The sequence below is a fragment of the Pelodiscus sinensis genome, chromosome 5, assembly GCF_049634645.1.
Source record: "Pelodiscus sinensis isolate JC-2024 chromosome 5, ASM4963464v1, whole genome shotgun sequence".
Classification (NCBI taxonomy): domain Eukaryota; kingdom Metazoa; phylum Chordata; order Testudines; family Trionychidae; genus Pelodiscus; species Pelodiscus sinensis.
The window spans coordinates 13,785,678-13,804,322 of NC_134715.1; the positions used below are offsets into that span (position 1 = coordinate 13,785,678).

Below are 18,645 nucleotides of genomic sequence, written 5' to 3' on the forward strand. Positions count from 1 at the left end.
CATTATATAGGGTCTTCTGTTATTGACCTAGATTTTTCTTTAGGTCTGCAGTGCATCCTCAAATCAAAATATACTGGTTGTTCATGGCAGAGTATTCATATTATTTAAATTGAATTTTGGTGGGTTATACAGAGAGATTAAATGGTCCAGAAGTTTAGCAGTGAGCTATCTGTAACCCAGCCCCCAGGTAATTTTACACCAGCACTATTGGTAAATACTGACTAGCTAAGCATTTGTCCCCCATACGTGGGACATGATCCTGGGAGACACTGAACATTCTGCCAGATGGAAAGAAGAATGCTTAGTAACTTATAGGGTCAAGTATTTAAAAAGCAGTTGTGAGATTGAAAAAAAAAAGGAAATAGCAGTGATTTAATCCTATAGTGAGCTCACTGATTTCAGTGAGAAGTACGAGCATGCTGAACTATTGACAAGGCACATCATACTATTGCCATACAACTTGACATGACCTAAAAACTGCCAAACACCAAACAAACCAGCATGCAGTATGCAACACCAGCACACAACTCAATGTAACCACACCTTCATTTTATGCTCCTTTTAATTTTCTATTCCAAAAATCGAATAAGAGGAAATAAACATATGATCTGAAATTTTTGCAGGTCACAACTGAGAGAAGGAATTACTATGGGCATATGGGGAGTTTAGGAAGCATTACCACCTTTAGAAATGAATGGAGATTTGATTCACCGTACTTTTCACCAGCTGGCTTCAAATGACTCATTTCCACCTTTGGTTTTGGAAGGAAGGTGGTAATTGGTTTTATCTATCTATTTTGAGACCTTCTGGGACAAATTGGGGGTAAATTCTGTTATTGGGTATTGTGTATGTTTTACACAATACTGATTGACTACAATAGGTATTATGTGGCTCAATAATTTCCCCCCAAACATCCACAAGTTATTTCACTAGAAAGCATATCTTTCTCTGTTATTTTACATACCTTTGGGATATATTTTACACTTGTTCCACATGAATAATATGCATAGGATATGACCAAATATCAACTGTCACTGTTTTTCAGTCTGTTGTGGGTTTCTGAAAGAATATATTTACCATTTGTTCTGCCTTTGACATAAGAGAATGTAGACATTTTCATCATGGGCCATAAGTCCATCCTGAAAGTTCATTTAATGGAACATATTGTGCAGCTTGTTTATATACCGATAGATGCAACATAACAAGTAGTGAGGAAAATGTAAATATATCTAAATTCTGTTCAGCAAAAAATACAAGATGATTTTACTAGGTAGTCAATCTTTTTCTAAAAAAAAAAATCATTTTTAATGTCAATAGAAACCACCACCAGTATAATCACAATTCTTCCCACTGCCCTTTTCAAACATTTATATTTATTTATGCAATATAAGTCACTAATTACATGAATCAAAGAGTTCGGATACTACATTTATTTGGAGTAAAAGCCAAACATTTGCGCCTATCTCTCGCTCTCGGTCACTATCTTTTTTATTTAATTTTATCAGATTAGGCAGGAATAATTGAGTCATTTGATCACTATCTGGAAAACACTGCCCTTTAACTCAAAAAGAGAAAGGCCAATGTTCTGACTGAGACAAACGAAGTAAAAGTTGCCAAGCCAACTTTAAAAAAGAGGCCTGACTTTGAGAAAGAGCAGAGCATCCACTTTCTGAATATTAGATCTCATTTAGCAAACAAAAGTCAGTAGACAACCAAAATCAAAGTTCATTTTTTGAAATCTTGGAATATTTTGAAACGTCATCCCTCTCCACAGTTTAAAAATGGTAAAACTGAGTTGTAGAGCGGTTATGCGACCTATTCAAAGCTACAGAGCCTGTAACACCCAACCGTTCTTAGCTCATACAACCAAACCTTATTTATAATGGTAGTAATACTGGGGTAAGATGGTATTTACCACAAATGAGGACACTATTTTGAACTCTAACCCAGCCACCATTTATGGTCCCCACTTCCTTCTGATGATATCTGAGTTCTGGTAACAGACACAAAGTTTTGAGCTACTCTATATTCATACTGGTGAGCACCTCTACACTTCAAGACCAACCCATGGCAGCAATTCTCAGTGCCTAGGGCAACTGACTTTGGCAGCTCACACTACACGACTAAAACCGACAATGTGGATATTCAGGCTCAGGCTGGAGACTGGTTCTGAGACTCAGACCCTGTGCCAGGTTTCAGAGCCCGAGATTCAGTCTGAGTCCAAACGTCACTACTACTATTTTTAGCCCCACAAAACAAGCTTAGTGAGCTTGAGTCATTTGACCTGGGTTCTGAGATTCACGGCTGCAGGTCTTTTTTCGCAGAGTAGACATACCCAAGGTCAGAATGCGGCTTACTGTGTTGAACATTAATAAGGATACCAATGAAAAAGAACGTCACTGATAGAACTAGAGTTTTATACTGTTATGAAATATTGTGAGATCCTGATCTTGATCCTCAAAGGGTTTTCTGTCCTTTATGAATCTCTTTTTTAAAGATCCTGCAGAGAATCAGGGAAGGGGCAGCAGCACATGCCTTCAATGGAATATTCAGAGCCATCCGCCTGGACCATTCACGGCTGCTCTGCACATGAGCCCCAGCGCCTGGAAGGAAAAGCATGTGGCTACAGTGAGACCCAGAGTCTTACCCTCCACCCGGCTAGAGTTATGTTCCCGGCTCTGTGGGAGGGAATGTGCATTGAGTTCGAGTAGGGAGGCTGGGGGTACCTGGCCCTGGGGGAGAGGAGGGGCATTGGGGTGGAGCAGGAGGGCTGGAGGGTGCCTGGTTCTGGGGGAGGGCAGGGACACTGAGTTAGAGCAGGGAACTGGGTGTTAAAACTTCTGGCTTCTTTCCTTTCCTGTAGGTGGGCAATGAGTCTGTTGGTTAGATTTGGGGGTTCCCATCTCTTTGAGGACCATGGGAGCTGGTGCTTGGTGGGGTGGGCGGGGAAAGGAAGGATTCTGGGAAGCAGGATTCCTGGGTTCCTTTTCTAGCCATGCCACTTCTCCCCTCGGTGCCTTTGACTTCACCTTGATTGTACTTATATTTCAGTAAATATTGTATTGGCAATTTTTTTTTATTTGTTGAAATTGTGAAGTCAAAACAAAAAAGTAGTCACTATAATGGTCTTCTGTTGATATGTGTTTTAGTAATTAAATTGCTGAACTGTCATTGCTCAGTAAAAATGCTGTCATATGGGTGGAAATTGGGTAAATATTGCACTTTATTAATATTAGCAGAACTGACTTAAATGAGGCCTCTGTGTTGTGTAGACTTGCCCTAGTCTTTGTACTGATGTCGGTCAGTATGAAAGGAGCTATTTGCATATATTTGCACAATATTTACATATATTTGCATATATATGCAACCACACTTAAGTTGCAGCCCTCAGCATGTGCTATGGGTATCATTGTGGCCCCTGGGGCTTCCAAAGTTGAGTAGCCCTGCCATATGGAGACAAGTGCAATTACCAGATCAACACACATAAGTGCCAGACCGCAATCACAAATACAGTGCAAATGAGTAATTTTCAAGGTCCTGAATTCAGATTGTGTACTCAAGAGTCAAGCACATGCATGTTTACAGGCCTGGATCCCTACTGTGCAGAGACTTTTTTAAAGTGTTTAAACTATCAGCTCTTTAGAACAAGAATTTGTTTTCCTACTTATTTGTAAAATGATTAGAAATTCATAAACATGAGGAACAGAAGAAGATAAACATTCAAATGAGCTTTTCCCCTCTAACCTGCATGCAAAAAAAGCACTGGCAGAAGTGTTGGTCAGTATGTTGGATATTCTGAAATAGATTGCCATGTTAAAGCAAAAGACATGGGTGACCTGGTGACCTGAGGCATGAGTGATTCAAGTTGCATTACAATAGGAGAGAGGAATAATTATAAAATAATTAGCATTATGTGAACTATGACATATATAATGGGTGGAAAGTGAAGATGATATCTTCAGGAAAAAAAATCTCACAAAATAAGTAAATTCTAAAAGCAACAATACTAAACGTTAATGGACCTAAAGCTAGATCTGTATTGGCATTGGTCCCATATTAAAGTTCTTAAAATACATTAAGGATCCCATATAAATATTATTTCAACATATCACTGCTCCATCTCAAAATAAAATAAGAAAACCCCAAAATTTCTGATAAGTTTTTTTTAAATTCTCCATGAACAAGCCAATGAAATAAATTCTTCCTTTTAACATGTGCATGTACTGATTTTTTGCAGACACTATCTCACCTTGGTGCTACAACCTTTACAGATGTGAAATGCCTTTGTGTCCCTACATCCTCATATTTTATGGAAATATGTTTTGAATAGGAATAAGCATAACTTGAACATGCTTTATACAAAACAGATTGGGTAACCTCTATTCCATTTATGTTCAATTGTGCGTGTATCAGTCTTGTATGTTAAGTTAGAAATAACCTGCTTATTAATCTAGAATTTCTAATGAAAGCCATTAGTGGTACTTAAGAGGCTTAATGGCCCAGTGCACAAGGTAACATGTAAATGGTTTTGTTTTTCCTATAAGCCCAAACTGTGGTTGGTCTTACAAAAACATACAACCATGCCACCTGGTGCTGGAATCCATCTTGAATCTGGCATTTTTTCCATGGGGATGGGGAGAGTTAAACAAAGGATTCCTGCCTAGGAGAAGTTCCTCTCCAATCATATAATTAAAATAAAACCCAGTGGATCAGCATCAAGATCAAAATGTTACATATAGAAACCTTTCTTTCCTACAATACTAATGGCACACAGGGTTAATAAAGCTACATAAACTTTTAATATTTTTGCCTTTCACCATTCATGCTGCTTACTTAATTTCTGCACTTCACTTAGCTCTGATGGTCAGTTTCACTGACCACTTCATTTTCTTTTCCTAGTGGTATCTGACAAAAATATCTTAATCCTGCTGCATCAAACCACAGAAAAGAGGATTTGTGTCCAAAATATCCCACTAAGCACTCCTCATACTGAGGTGCATTTAGCCATCTCAGAGCAAATACAGATAAAAATTATAAACAATGGCATAGTCTTATAATTATGTCATAACACTGCATGGTTTTTATGTCACTAATGTACTTCCTTCATACCTCCTCCAAAATCTTATTGCCATTACATTCCAGTGCAGCAATAATAAGGTTTTAAAACGCAGTTGTGTAATTCATATTGACTAAAAATGACCAAAAAAGACTGCATGTAAAATGACAGATTTAACAGTATACATGTCAGCATTAAGTAGTTTGTAATCAACAGTGAGTTGTATTTTTAAAGAATCATTGTAACTTACCACAGCTTGTGCTATGTCTCATCTATAGGAAATTTCTAAGAGGGGTCAACTTCATGCCTGAATTCCCATAGCTGAATCTGGCCTGCTGCTCGTACCAATTTCTAGTGTTAGCCCTAAACAGAGAAAAATAAACAAAAATAAATATCGTGCTTGAATTTTTAATTGATCCACACATAAATAATGAAGACTAAAAAATAAATGGAAGGAAAATCCTCATTAAATTAAAATTCCTACATTAACCTACCATTGTGTGTGTATGAGTTAAGATTCTTTTGTTATATCACCACAGCGAGGGGATTTCTAATCAAACAATATAAGTCATAAATGTAAATATAAGTGTTATTTGTCATGTGAAGTATCATGACAGTATCAATGAGCCCACTAAGGTTTAGGTAAAGTTTCTTACCATTCATTCAGAACACATACTGAAAGTAGCTCAAAAGAAGATGGTACATATTAAGAAAACTTAAAAGACGGATGCATTAATCACAGCAGGCAAGCTTTTTAAACAATGTTATGAGCCAAATTTTACACTGACTCACATCCTATGCATTTCCACTGTCATCAATGTTTAATTAGGTATTTTGTTCCTTAGGGTGAGACCTTTGCCCCTTTTATACAATTTGTTTGTACACCAAAAGCTGCAGTATGTGTTCTACTATACCCATTTTGCACCCTGAAAGTGGCACAAAGAACTCCCAAAGGCAACTTGCCCTGCAATGTCAAAATCATGCCAGTGTAGAGCCAACATAGCCACCCCCACCTACCCCACATCCTAGCACTATCCAGCTCAGAAGGCAATAGCCGTTAGTACTATATTAAAGGGGGAAGCAGCTTGCAGCAAATACAGCATAGTTTTGGATTAATGCCAAATCTACAACCATGTGGGGGAGGGGATACTTCTCTTGCAGGGTAGCACTGAGCTTCAGAGAACCCTTAGCAAGGGAGGCAGAGAATGGATAAAAGCAGGACCCAGTTTGTATATGTTTGTTATTCTGGTTCAACCAAGTCTCTCCCTTTTCTTCCTGCCTGTTACCTCAATGAAGAAATAAAGCAGCAAGAATAGTAGCTATCAATGATTCATTTTTTTGAAGTCATTGTTTCTACCAGGACTGCTGTGAACTAAAAATGTGACCTGGATAATGGTAGGCTTAAGTGGTTTGGAGCGCTCTCCACACTGAGCAGGACATCAAAGCCTTGCTTTGTGCACAGTGCTCATCAGAAGGATGTTTATGGTTTTTGCTATTCAGGAAGCATCTGAAGAAAGGTGCTCATTTGCATTGCATTATAGCTTAAATGTATGTTTTAAAGGTAGATTTTTTTTCTATATTTCCCAGTCATTGGATATTTTAAAAAAATGTTGTACGTGTATTTATAATAGAGGACTCTGATTAATTAGAGGCCTGCTTTTGCTCCCGCTGCGGTTGAAGAGTTTTGCAACATATTGCAAAAGGATAACACAAAGGGAATTTGTGTAGCTCTTCCACTATCGTACCAAATTTCTCTTTCAAAAACAGCAGCACACAACCAATATTGTGCCTTGCAATTATTGACCTATACTATGAAATCGTCAAATAATGGCTGCGGAAGTGCCAGGCATTTACAGCAAACAACACACTCATCCCTGCTGGGTTCTGCTCATAAACCGGCCCTCCAGCGCATACACACTTATCTGAACAAGAGAGACATTCTAAAATTGAGCATGCAAGCACAGTCAGCTGAAGGCAGCTAATATTTCACATTAAGTGATTTTCATGTGAATGTTTCTGGAATCATAAAGCTCCACTACAACAACAACATATTAAAACAATGGGACTCTGACAAATTATCTTGCTGTTTCAAAGCTCGTGCATGTGTGTGAATATGAGAGGGGGAGGACAGAAAATACACAATTTAATGGATTTCTGAAATCCAACCATGTCCGTGATTCACGTTTGAGTTCCCAATGGAGAAAAATTAATTGCTCTATACAACAAAAACAGGTATTTCTATGCCACTTTTGAGTCTAGAAAGAATACTCAGCAGAAGGAAAACCAGGGAAAAGAGGGCACTCACTCCAGCATATACTATGTAGTCACTGACATGGTCTGAAGGGTCAGAGGATCAGAGTTTCCATACCCTACTTGTGTCCATGTAATCTCAGTCAAATGTGTTTGCATGTGGTAGAACATAACAGAAACAATTCCAGAATAATGTACATGAATGCTCACTCTTCCACCACCTATTTTCAAAATATTGGCCATGCATGACAGAATATCTGTCTATCATTTCAGAGAGGATCTATAATTTGACAGCGCATACTATGTTATTTAGTATTTCCCTACAAAACTCTCCCTCTGTTTTAATTTCCTTTGGTAAAATGTGGATTTATATATTGGCCTGGTTCATCTTTCACCAGGGTTCTTGCAAAAGTCACGCTGAACACCATCACGGAAGAGGAGGGCTGCATTGAGGAGATGGTGAAGCTATGCAGTAAAAAGGAGCCCATGTAAACAAGCTAACAATCACTTAAGGAACAAGGCCATTCAGATTCCCCAGGGGCACAGTTTGCTTATTAGGCATGACTGTGGCATGTCACTCTACAAGGAAAATGCATATTATTTTGTAATAAGCCCCCTTTTGCAAAAGAAAAGAAGCAAAATAGTTATTCTGTTGCAATAGCTGTGCCACCAGATTTGTGTGAGGATTTTTTCCATTCATTTCACTGCAGTCTAAGAAACTGTTGAATTATTTTCTGTAGCATACCACTAGCAAATTATTTTCTGTTGTTTTTCTAAGGGCTTTTGGTATCTCTGAAAAATGCATCAGTTTTTGAGCAGTTAGATCTGGAAGTCATGCAGTGGAATGATGCCTACCTTAAGAGACTTCTTCCTTAAAGACATGCCTCCACCTACCTATAATTTCCATTAGCTACCCCCACACATCCCAACACCATAATTTTTCAGGCACACTTGCTCTCCCTGCCTTTTTGTCCATTTTTTACATTTAACCCTGATACACAATTCGAGTACTTTTAGCTTCTGCATCACAAAAGATATTAGTTAATAGCAATTCCTTTTTAAAAGGTCTATTACATTTATTTTGTATAGCTCTAGACAGATAGATACAGACCCAAACAAAATGTTTACTTTGCTGATTTAAAAGACAAGAAAATATCTCCCAAGGAAAGCCACAATATCTTCAGAAGTAAGGAGACTTAGTACAGCACTACTGTTTACATGCACCAGCTGTTAAATCACTATCACCCCATCCATGCTGTGCCTCTGTACTGCTCCTAAAACCACTGGCCACCTAACTGAGCCCAAATAGAAATGTTCATACACACCCAATACAGGAAAACGATGGTTCTCCAGCCACAAACTGTGTAATGCTGCTGCTTTCTTGCATCAGTTAGCAGTTTACTTCAATAATCTGTCTCTCTCTCTCTCTCTTTTTTAAATCAACAATCAATATTCAGCAGCCCACCCTGCAAAGGCAGGTTAGTCGTAGAATATTAGCATCAACCACCTACCATTCCGTGCCTGCGAACTATGCTCCTGGTACAGCAACCCTTCCCTCAAACTGCGACCTTACGTTGTATTTTTAACCACATTCCAGACTGAGGAGGAAGAGATGGGGTATTAAAAAAAATTATAATGATGGGCAGGTGACTTCAAGGCAAACCAATTTTTAAAAAAGTGTACTGAATAAAAACCCTGGGGAAAAAAATAAAGCAGAGGAGAGAAAGGGAGAGAAAACATGAGATAATAAAATAAAAAAGGAAGAAAGAGTGGCTTGCTGAATCACCCTCTTTCACTGCCTGGAAACCATTGTGCAGCGTGATGCTGGCTGTACCATTGTGGAACCTACCAGAGGAGACAGGCAGAGGGCTTGGGGAATGGGGCTGCTATGGCAACTGAAAGGAGCACATATGACGTCAAAGCACAGAGGTCTCAGGGGTGGGGGCGAGAGAAAAGAGAGAAGAGAAAAAAAAGTCTAATCTGCTGCTACAGCTACTGTATCTCCCAGTGAATCAGAGGATAGAGTAGACTGCAAAGCGAAGCTGAATAGCCTTCTGTAGCAGTTACCAGCACCAGCAGCACTAGCATCTGCAACATCAGGGAGCTAGTCTGTATAACCAATATATAATAACATAGAGGATTCATTTGATGCAGCTCTGACCTCTTGTTTGCACTGGCTGCTGCATGCACATGTATCAATGTAGGGAACCTGAAAATACACCATTTGAGATTCATTTCAGCTTTGTGCTCAAATAGCCCTATACTATGGCTTGTAGCTCTTTGAAACAAACATAGGCAAGAAATGCATCAATGGGTGAATCTCAAACTCAAAAGATACGCAATTTGTGCTATGCGTATATCTACACATATGCGTATGTCTACACAGCGCCAAATTTCAAAATAACACACTATTTCGAGCCATAGCATGCCCATTATTTCAAAAAATATTTCAAAATAACAAGTGGCTTATGTAGAGGTGGGGTAGCTATTTTGGGATATCTCTGGTATCCCAAAATAGCTGGGCAGTGTAGACGTACACTAAGGGGTTAGAACCTGTAAGGCAGGACCATGGATTTGTTCTTTACCACCAGTACGCTTTACTCTTTAGCTCAGAAGTGGGCAAAAGCCTCTCAGAGGGCTGGATCCGGCCTGCCTTGGGCTTTGATCCAGCCCATGAGGCAATTCCAGGCCGCAGCCCCTAACGGACATGCACCATGGGGGAAGGAGCTCAGCCCCGCCTCTTCTCCCCCTGCGCAGCTGCGGGAGAACAGGCATCGCTGGGACTGAGGCTCCTCAACAGGGCTGGTCCTGGAGACGCCACTACTGTGGTCTGGGGCTGGCCCTGTAAGCTTGAGGCGCTGATGCCACCCCACTTCTGGGGCTGGCCCCCCGCTGCGGAGCCTTCAGCTGCTGGAACGGGCTGGGGATGCGTGGATGTGGTGCCTCCCGGGATGGCCCCAAGCACTGTGGCCCTGACAGCCAGGAGCGGCCCCAGACGAGCTGCCGGCAACTGGCGCCCTAGGCGAAATGTGCGATCGGCGCCCCCAGCTCCAAACCCCTCCACACCGTTTAACTTTGGCGCCTTAGGAAACCACCTAGTTCGCCTCTATGGATGTCCCGCCACTGCTGACAGAAGCGCCTCCAGCCTCCGGGGCAGCCTGTAGCTGCGTCACCTCCAGGGCCAACCCCAAGCCGTGTAGCCACAGCAGTGACACCTCTGGGGCCGGCCTCAGGCCACAGCACCTCCGGGGCAGCCTGTGGCTGTGGTGCCTTGGGGCTGGCCCTAGGCTGTGTGGCTATTGCAGCGGTGTCTCCGGCCTCCAGGACTGTGTGGCTGCAGCAGTAGAGCCTCCCTTCGGGGCGGCCAGGACAGCATGGCTGCAACCATTGCTGCAAGGGGGCATGAAGCCAGGTAATGCCCAGGTAATGTTCCCGCTCATGCCCAGATCCCCACCTCCACCCAATCCCATCACTTCCCTCTCCCATAAGACCCGGCACCCCCAGCTTGTTCCGACACTCTCCCTTGTTCTTGCACCCTCTCTCCTGGCCATGCGCTGTACCCTCCCTTTTTCCTGCTCCCTCTACCTGGCCAGATACCCTATTCCCAGACTGCTTCTGCACCCCAGCTCCCTTCCAGGTCCTGCACCTCATCCCTATCCTACTTGCTGGCAGCCCTGTCTCATGTACTGTACCCCTCATTTGTGTCCCTACCCCCAGGGCCTAAGGAGGTCCATAAAATCCACTAACTCCAGAATCCCAGAAAAGTAAATCTGGTCTATGGGAAACCCTGAACTTCAGTTCCTTCCTTCTCTTCCCCTCACCCCGTGAGGCTGGGACACCAGAGGAGTGAGGTGTCTCAGTTGGGGCCACATCAGTGAGCACTGGGAGGAGGGGGAGGGTTGGAGGAGTTTTTTTGCTTCTCACTTATGTGGTCTTCAACTGATTTTTTTGTCAGTCAGCGACCCCGATCCAAAAAGGGTTCACCACCCCTGCCGTAAATAAGAAAACCATTGAAACGTTTGCGTTGGACGTCATATTTTACAAAGTTTGATAAACTAACATGAGAAAGTTGAAACACTAAATCTGTTTCATAATTAACATTAAACTGTTCTTACTAGCTGTAGCTGGGTCAGAAAATAAGGTCACTGTACCTAGCAGGCTGGTTCTCAACCATGCCCCTTCCACCTGAGGCCCCACCCCTTCCGGGTCAGTCTGCAGCCACTTCCGAAATTTGTGAAGTGGCCCCCCTTCCCAAAGTATTGCCCATCCCTGCTTTAGCGGGATACTCAGGATGTCACTGTTGTGAATTCTGCAGTTCAAGAAATCTAGTTGGATTATAGATACTAGTGTAGTTTGACTTGACAGACTTTGTTCAGATTTTTGGAGTCTTCTAATTTAGATATTATGCAACTATCACTGACAAAATGGTTTCCATTTGAGGCGCATTTGCTGTACTTGTCTCAGCAGTTGCTCTGCACTGTTGCTGTTCAACAGAAAGGGAAAGGTGCACTGAACCAGACCTCAGGAAGACTGGGTTCACCTCCTGGTCCTGCCACAGCTGTCCTGTGTGGTACTAGGTGAGTCATTGAACCCCTCTGTGCTTCACAGTCCCATTTTCTAAAAAGAAAATAATGTTAATGCTCCCTCCTTTTACCTAGTAGATTCTAGAGTCTTACGGGCAGGAAGGTTCTGTCACAGTGCATGTGTACAGTGCTTATTGCAACGAGGAGCTGATCTTAGTTGGAGTCTGTAGGCATTTCTGCCATACAAATAATACAATGTACAAGCAGTGTCTTGAAACCCTATATAGCACCTCAGTTCCATTACATAAAGAATTAAACTGCTGTCATGAGAGATACAAGGTCAAATGTAATGTAAATACTACACTCCACATACCCTAATGAATGTGAATAGTTCTCTAACCATCACTGCAATCCTCTCGTCTATTAGGGACTCTGCTCAATGCCAGCTTATTTTAACCCAGACCAATACGTTAACTTCAAACTTTGCTATTATAATGGAGATACCCCATTGCCGACCAGAACAACTTTTGAATATGCCATGCTTCTGCTAATCATGTCTATTTTAAAGTGAACCATTAGCATTCACAGGAAAATCTGTGGGAAACCCAAAGTAGGGATTGATTGGGGATGGTTACTTTTTTCTTTCTTGTTTCAGTAATGCACTGAGCTAGCCCCTTGGATTACCCAAGAAGCATACATAAAGTTAGCTGCAGCTCATGGACTTTGTAATGGCTTACAAAGTGACAACTGAGCATCATCTCTACCAACATTACTCATCCATTACCTGTGGACACTGGAAGGGGGGGGGGGGTGAGATTCATATGTGGCAGAAAGTGTTGAAAGGAAACAGCAGGAAAAAGTGGGAGTTTGGGAATAACTTGAGAAGGTAAAGAGGGCAGAGCAGGGACAGAGCTTGAGACCTGAAGCAACCAACAAAGAATACATCTCTTAGGGTATGTCTATACTAGCCCCCTAGTTCGAACTAGGGAGGCTAATGTAGGTATTCGAAGTTGCAAATGAAGCCTGGGATTTAAATATCCCGGGCTTTATTTGCATCTTCCCATCTGGTCGCCATTTTTAAATTCCACTAGTCCGAAGTAACTGCCCGCAGTGAAACGGTCATTCGAACTAAGTCCTGAGTCATGGAATGAGGCGTAACAATTAATTCGAACTAAGGACTTAGTTTGAATGACCGTTTCACTGCCGCGTGTAGCTGCGGGCAGTTACTTCAGACTAGTGGAATTTTAAAATGGCGACCAGACGGGAACAAGCAAATAAAGCCCGGGATATTTAAATCCCAGGCTTCATTTGCAGCTTTGAATGCCTACATTAGCCTCCCTAGTTCAAACTAGGGGTCTAGTGTAGACATACCCTTATTGAAAATGTTGGCCAATCCCAAGTTTGTAACTTGAGTGAGCTAGCCTCTGTTTTCACTGACATCAGAACTTAGATACTGAATACAGTAAAGTCTTGGTTATCCGACCTAAACGGGACTGGAGGATGATCGGATAACTGGAAATGTCAAATAATAGGGATGGCAGCGGCGGCAGCAGCAGTTGGGGGCGGGGGGAAGCCTCCCAAGCAGACTCCGCTCTTTGTCTTGGGGGCGGTTGGTGAGTGTGCTACCCCCTCCCCGGCGGCTTCTGGACACTGCGTCCTTCCCCTTCCTCTTCCTCCCTCCTCCCCCGGGCTGCTCGGAGATGCCCAAGGCCCCGGCGCTCCTCCCTCTCCTCAGCCCGGTGGCGGCCCCTCCCCTTGCTCCCCCCCCCTTCCCTTCCTGCCTTGGCCCGGACTCCGGGCCACCCAGATATGCCCAAGGCACTGGCGCTCCTGCCTCCCCTCGCCACAACCCCCCTCCCCTTTTCTTCCTGCCTCAGCCCAGACTCCCTGCTTGCTCCGACCGGATCCAGGCCGGCTCCCAAAAAAGGAACCACTTACACAGCAGGACAGCCAGGATTGGGCCCCGAGCGGGACACAGGCCCAGCATACCTGAGCGCCGGGTGAGTCCGCAGCACAGGTGTGAGCTGCCCCAGGTGTGGGGTGGGGAGGTAGGGTTGCCGAGCCCGCGCTGCATGCCCTTTTGGTATGAAGTGTCCCTGGAGCCCCGTGCTGTCACGTGACAGGCGGCACCGTCGGATAAAACGGAAGGTCGGATAGTGAAAGTCGGATAACCGAGACGTTACTGTATTTAAATAAGAGATCTCCTCCAAAGAATTTTCTACCATAGCTGAATGTGACTTTCATCATCAAAAACCATCACTCTACCTTCCTGTACAGGGCTGGATTAAGCCCTTTAGAGACTCTAAGAACTGAAAAGATTATGGTGTCTCCCTCCCATACGTAATTCAAAATAAAAATAATACTATACCATAAAATCTTTTTTTTTTCTTTTTTTTTTGGTGCCCCTGCTTTGCTGGTGCCCTAAGCATGTACTTAGTCTGCCTATTGGGTAATCCAGCCCTGTTCCTGTATGTCGTTAAGAAGCATAACCAGAAATGTCCTCTTGAATCTGTATCTCTCTCTCGATTCTCCCAAGCTTATTTCCAGGCTTTTGCAGAACATCCTTAAGATAAAATTTTCTTATCCAGTCACAGAGCCAAAACTTCTCCACATTATCTCATGTTTCACTTACCTTGGACCTTGACTAATTCAATCTTGCCCAAATACATCCATTCAGAATGCTGCTCCTAGGATCATTATCCTAGCCTAAAACATTCACACATCATCCTTCTCTTCCCTTCAGTACACTAGCTCTCCCCCTGCTCTCTATTAGATCAAATATAATTAGTTTGCATTCACTTTTAAGGCCCACCCTATGTACCACCCCTCAATCACTATTAAAAGGTCAACACTTGCCTTAACCAGCCCACAATGCCAGCTAAAACTAGCGACTTGTTACATTTGCTATCAAACACCTTTGTGCTCTCTCTCACACCACTTCTCATGGTTAGGAGATTCTTCCTATAAACATCCATCAAACTACCTTATTATCCCCCATATTTAGTAACATAAGCTTTCATCCCATGTGCATGGGACAATTATTAAAATCCATATAGCTGATGTCACCTACTTCAACTTTAAATACCTCCATAGACTTACTTAGACATGCTGCCTACATGCTCCTTCTAGCAATGGCTTGTGGTGGGGGGTGTCCCTCCACCAGGGGTCAGAAGTGTGTCTGGCTCCCCCATAGCCTGTGAGCAGGAGCCATGGGGTGCTCCGGAGCTGCCTCCTGGGGCTGTGTGGCGCAGACTTGTGCTGCACGTGCATCCACGTGAACAGATTACAGCGCAATGGCCAGCCGAGAAGGCTCCTCAACACCTGCCATCCCTGCCCTGTGTGTGTGTAAAACTAAGAACACACACCTGATGATCTCTCCCCAGCCTCAGAGAATGCCTGGGAGACATGCAGGTCCTGGGGTACCAGTTCCAAAGCATGGTTATGGTGCTCGCTGTTTCCTCCTCCTCCTTGTCCTCCTCCTCCTCCTCAGCTGGGACGATGACAGGCATTTCCAGGCCCAAGTTCAACACCAGGGGTGGGGAAGGATCTGCACCACCCCCCAGGATGTGGTACAGGTTATCCTAATAGGGGCAAGAGTGGGATCCTGCCTTGGAGTGTGAGTTGTGCTCCCTCACCCTAGCGTAGGCTCTTTTACCTTGCTCTAGACCTGCTCCAGGCTCCTTGTATGGCCCTTTGTGGCCAGGCTCTCAGCCATCCAGCCATAGAATTCCGCATTCCTGCATCTGGAACAGAAATCCTGGAAGTTCTCCTCCTCGTCCCACACCTTGAGGAGGGCCAGGATCTCTGCCCCAGACCAGGACAGTGCATGCCTTTTCTAGTCCCTGGCAGGTTCCTGGGAGCCCTGTGCATGCTGCCTGGGATGGGCAGGGGGTTCTTGGAGGGCTTGTGGCTGCTACGTGGTGCCCAGACATCAGGCACTGCCATCTGCGCAGTGTCTGGAAGCTCTCAGGGCCTGCTTCCTGCCACAATCCCTGTCTCCTGTATCTGAAGCTTTAAGAGCTGCCAGGAAACAGGAACTATAGACTTGTAATGAGTGTGGACAGAGAGGCCAGAAGGGCACCTGTGCTATTTCCTAGAGGCCTTTTTTTTCGACAAAACTCCCTATTCCGCAAAGCTTTTTTGGAAAAAGTCTTATTCCTTGTGGGATGAGGTTTACCACCATTGGAAAAAGCCCTTCCTTATTTTGACTTTGTCGAAATAACACAATTGCAGTGTGCACGCTTAGTACTGTTTTTCCAGAATAATGGCCATTATTCCAGAAAAACGGTGCAACAAGATGCACCCATACTCTTCCTGTCTTCCCCACCTCATTTGTCAATTTCATGTTACCATACTTCTATACTGTGAGTTCTCAGAAGCAAGTTCTTTGGCAGCATGCATGCAACAGCTAGCACTGTGATATTTCACTAAGGTCCTTGGGTATTATCGTTAATACAAATAAATAGACCCACCTATTGAGTTCCTCTTTAAAAATAATAGGTAAAACATATTCGTCCTTTGTTTCTGAATAAAACAGAGACCTGGTGACTATACCTAGGTGATATGTCCCTCTATCACCTCTTGAGTGTGGCAGGACAATCTCAGAAGCAATGTTGGAGTGAAGTGGATTGCTGGAGATTCAAAGCTCAGGGCTTTTTTACCAGAGCCCTACTGTGTAATTACATGTAAAGTATGCTGCTGATTTTGTTATTACCTTCAGCAAATAATAGATATGGACAAATACTGTGTATATAATACAAATAAAAATAGTCTTAAAAAAGACCGAGTCTGTGTCCAGTTATTTTTCTCCCAGTAAGTTAATAGCCCATTTCAGAAGTCCAAGCTCTTCACCAACCGGAAGCCAGGACAATAAAATTGAAGCAGCACTTTCTAGTGCACAAACATTGAGCTTGGACTTTGAAGATCTAAGCTATTTAGAGACCTACAAATGCTTATCTGCACGTTGGAGAATTTTCAGAAATGCCTAGGCACCGAACTCCTGCCAAAGTCTTCCTTCCACTATTTATGGGGGTTATGTTGCCAGGAAGAGAGCTCATAGGGACAACCCAATCTTCCCTTCTCCTGCTCATTGAATAAACACAACTATTCATCTTCTGGGTCAAGTTTTCCAATCATGTCAATTTGAAGTTTCATCATTTCTTTCTAATCAAACGAAATTTCAAAAATTTCCCTCACAGCTGCTACTTTATCAGCTCTGCTACAAACAGGGGGGCTGTCAGACTTGCTGGGCCCCTGAGCAAAGTGGGAGGGGCTGGCTCTGTGCTCCTAGAAAGAGCAGGACCATGGGTGGAAGGGGCAGGGTGGAGGTAGCCAGCCTTCAGTGCCACTCGGAGTGTGCTGCTCTGTTCTCCCACCCCACCCCCAGCCCTTTTGAATTGCCAGGCTCCAGGGCAACTGCCCCCTTGTCAGCTGACATGGCTACCAATCAAAAAAAGATCACCCACAAACAGACCTTCCCAAGCTTTAAACCAGGGGTGGAGAACCTTTTTTTGTGTTGGGGGCTGCCGACTCACAGAAAAACCAGTCAGGAGCTGGTGGCTGGGGGGAGGTGACAGAGTGATTGGAGTGCCAATGAGGGCTCCCCAATGCTGGGGGAGGCACTAAGATTCAGGGGCCAGATCCAGACAACCAAGGGGCACAGCCAGCCCCCAAACCTTAGGCTCCCCACCATTGCTTTAAACTAAGCTCTGGGACAATTTGGGCCATTATTCTGCAAAGAGGTATGCATATGTGGAAATATGAGAGCCTTCTACTCACTGCACAGCCTGCTGAAATCAACTGGACTTTGTTTCACAGCCCATTTATATACCATGGAAAAAGACAGGGGGAAAAACAGCCCACACTCTTTCAGATATAGCTATGTCTTCCAGGAAGTAATTAAGGTATTTTGTCTTTTGAACAACCAAGCTAATAGAAAAGTGCATCTCTCTGAATGCTGTTTTTTGAGATAAAGGAATTGTGCTTTCTATAGGCAGTCACAGATTTATCAGCATTTCACTTCATGCACATCTGTAGCAATTACAACTTGCTTTTTGCAGAGTTTTGCTGAGATGGCTCTGTGGCTTAGCTAAGACACCATAAGAACCAATAAAACGTATCCTAGCTTGGAATTGAGTTCAGGATGATACTGCAGTGGCCATATACAATATGAAAGTCTCCAATGAAGCATTTTAAAACAGATTTTTTTTCTGGACTAGACCCCTATATCACCAAGCCCCTGAAAGGTCAGTGTTGCGAAACTCACACCATGGTAGCCAAAGGGAAAAATTGAATCTAGGAAGGGTTGTGAGGAATGCTGCAAATGTAATTCCTCAACTCTTTTAGAAACCTTTACAATGTGGGGATAGGTAGGAAGCAAATGACAGCAAATACTTTGCTTATGGCATTAGTGTACTCTGAAAATATTTATTTCACTTTATGCTTCTAAAATAGTTACTACTAAGGCACTACTACTTTGCACAAAAATATTCATGTTTAATTTTCAAAACAATAGGGTCCCAAATATGCATTTCTAAATTTTGTAGCCTAGCAAATGAATGGGAATATAGACATCTGTTGAGAGACTCTACACAGACAATCCAGGAAGTTCTTGCAGAATGTTAGGGATAACTTCTTAGTAAAAGTGCTGAAGGAACCGACCAGGGGCCATGAGCACCTTGACCTGCTGCTCACAAACAGGGAGGAACTAGTAGGGGAAGTAGAGGTGAGTGAAAACCTGGGAAGCAGTGATCATGAGATGGTAGATTTCAAGATCCTGACCAAAGGAGGAAAGGAGAGTAGCAAAATACACACCCT

The 18,645-nt window shown here is 43.3% G+C and overlaps 1 protein-coding gene across 5 annotated transcripts in view; it reads right to left on the minus strand.

The window, feature by feature from the left end:
• The window catches only part of MAPK10 (mitogen-activated protein kinase 10), a 261,308-nt gene that overhangs the window by 227,109 nt on the left and 15,554 nt on the right, over positions 1-18,645 (minus strand). For 4 of the 5 annotated variants that reach the window (XM_006115341.4, XM_006115340.4, XM_075929540.1 and 1 more), the window contains exons 1-2: positions 8,818-9,129; positions 5,307-5,419 (exon numbers count right to left, since the gene is read on the minus strand). The gene's annotated coding sequence lies outside the window, so the exon portion shown is untranslated. Of the gene's footprint in view, positions 1-5,306; positions 5,420-8,817; positions 9,130-18,645 lie in introns of those variants that run through there. The other variant, XM_075929539.1, reaches the window with a different exon arrangement.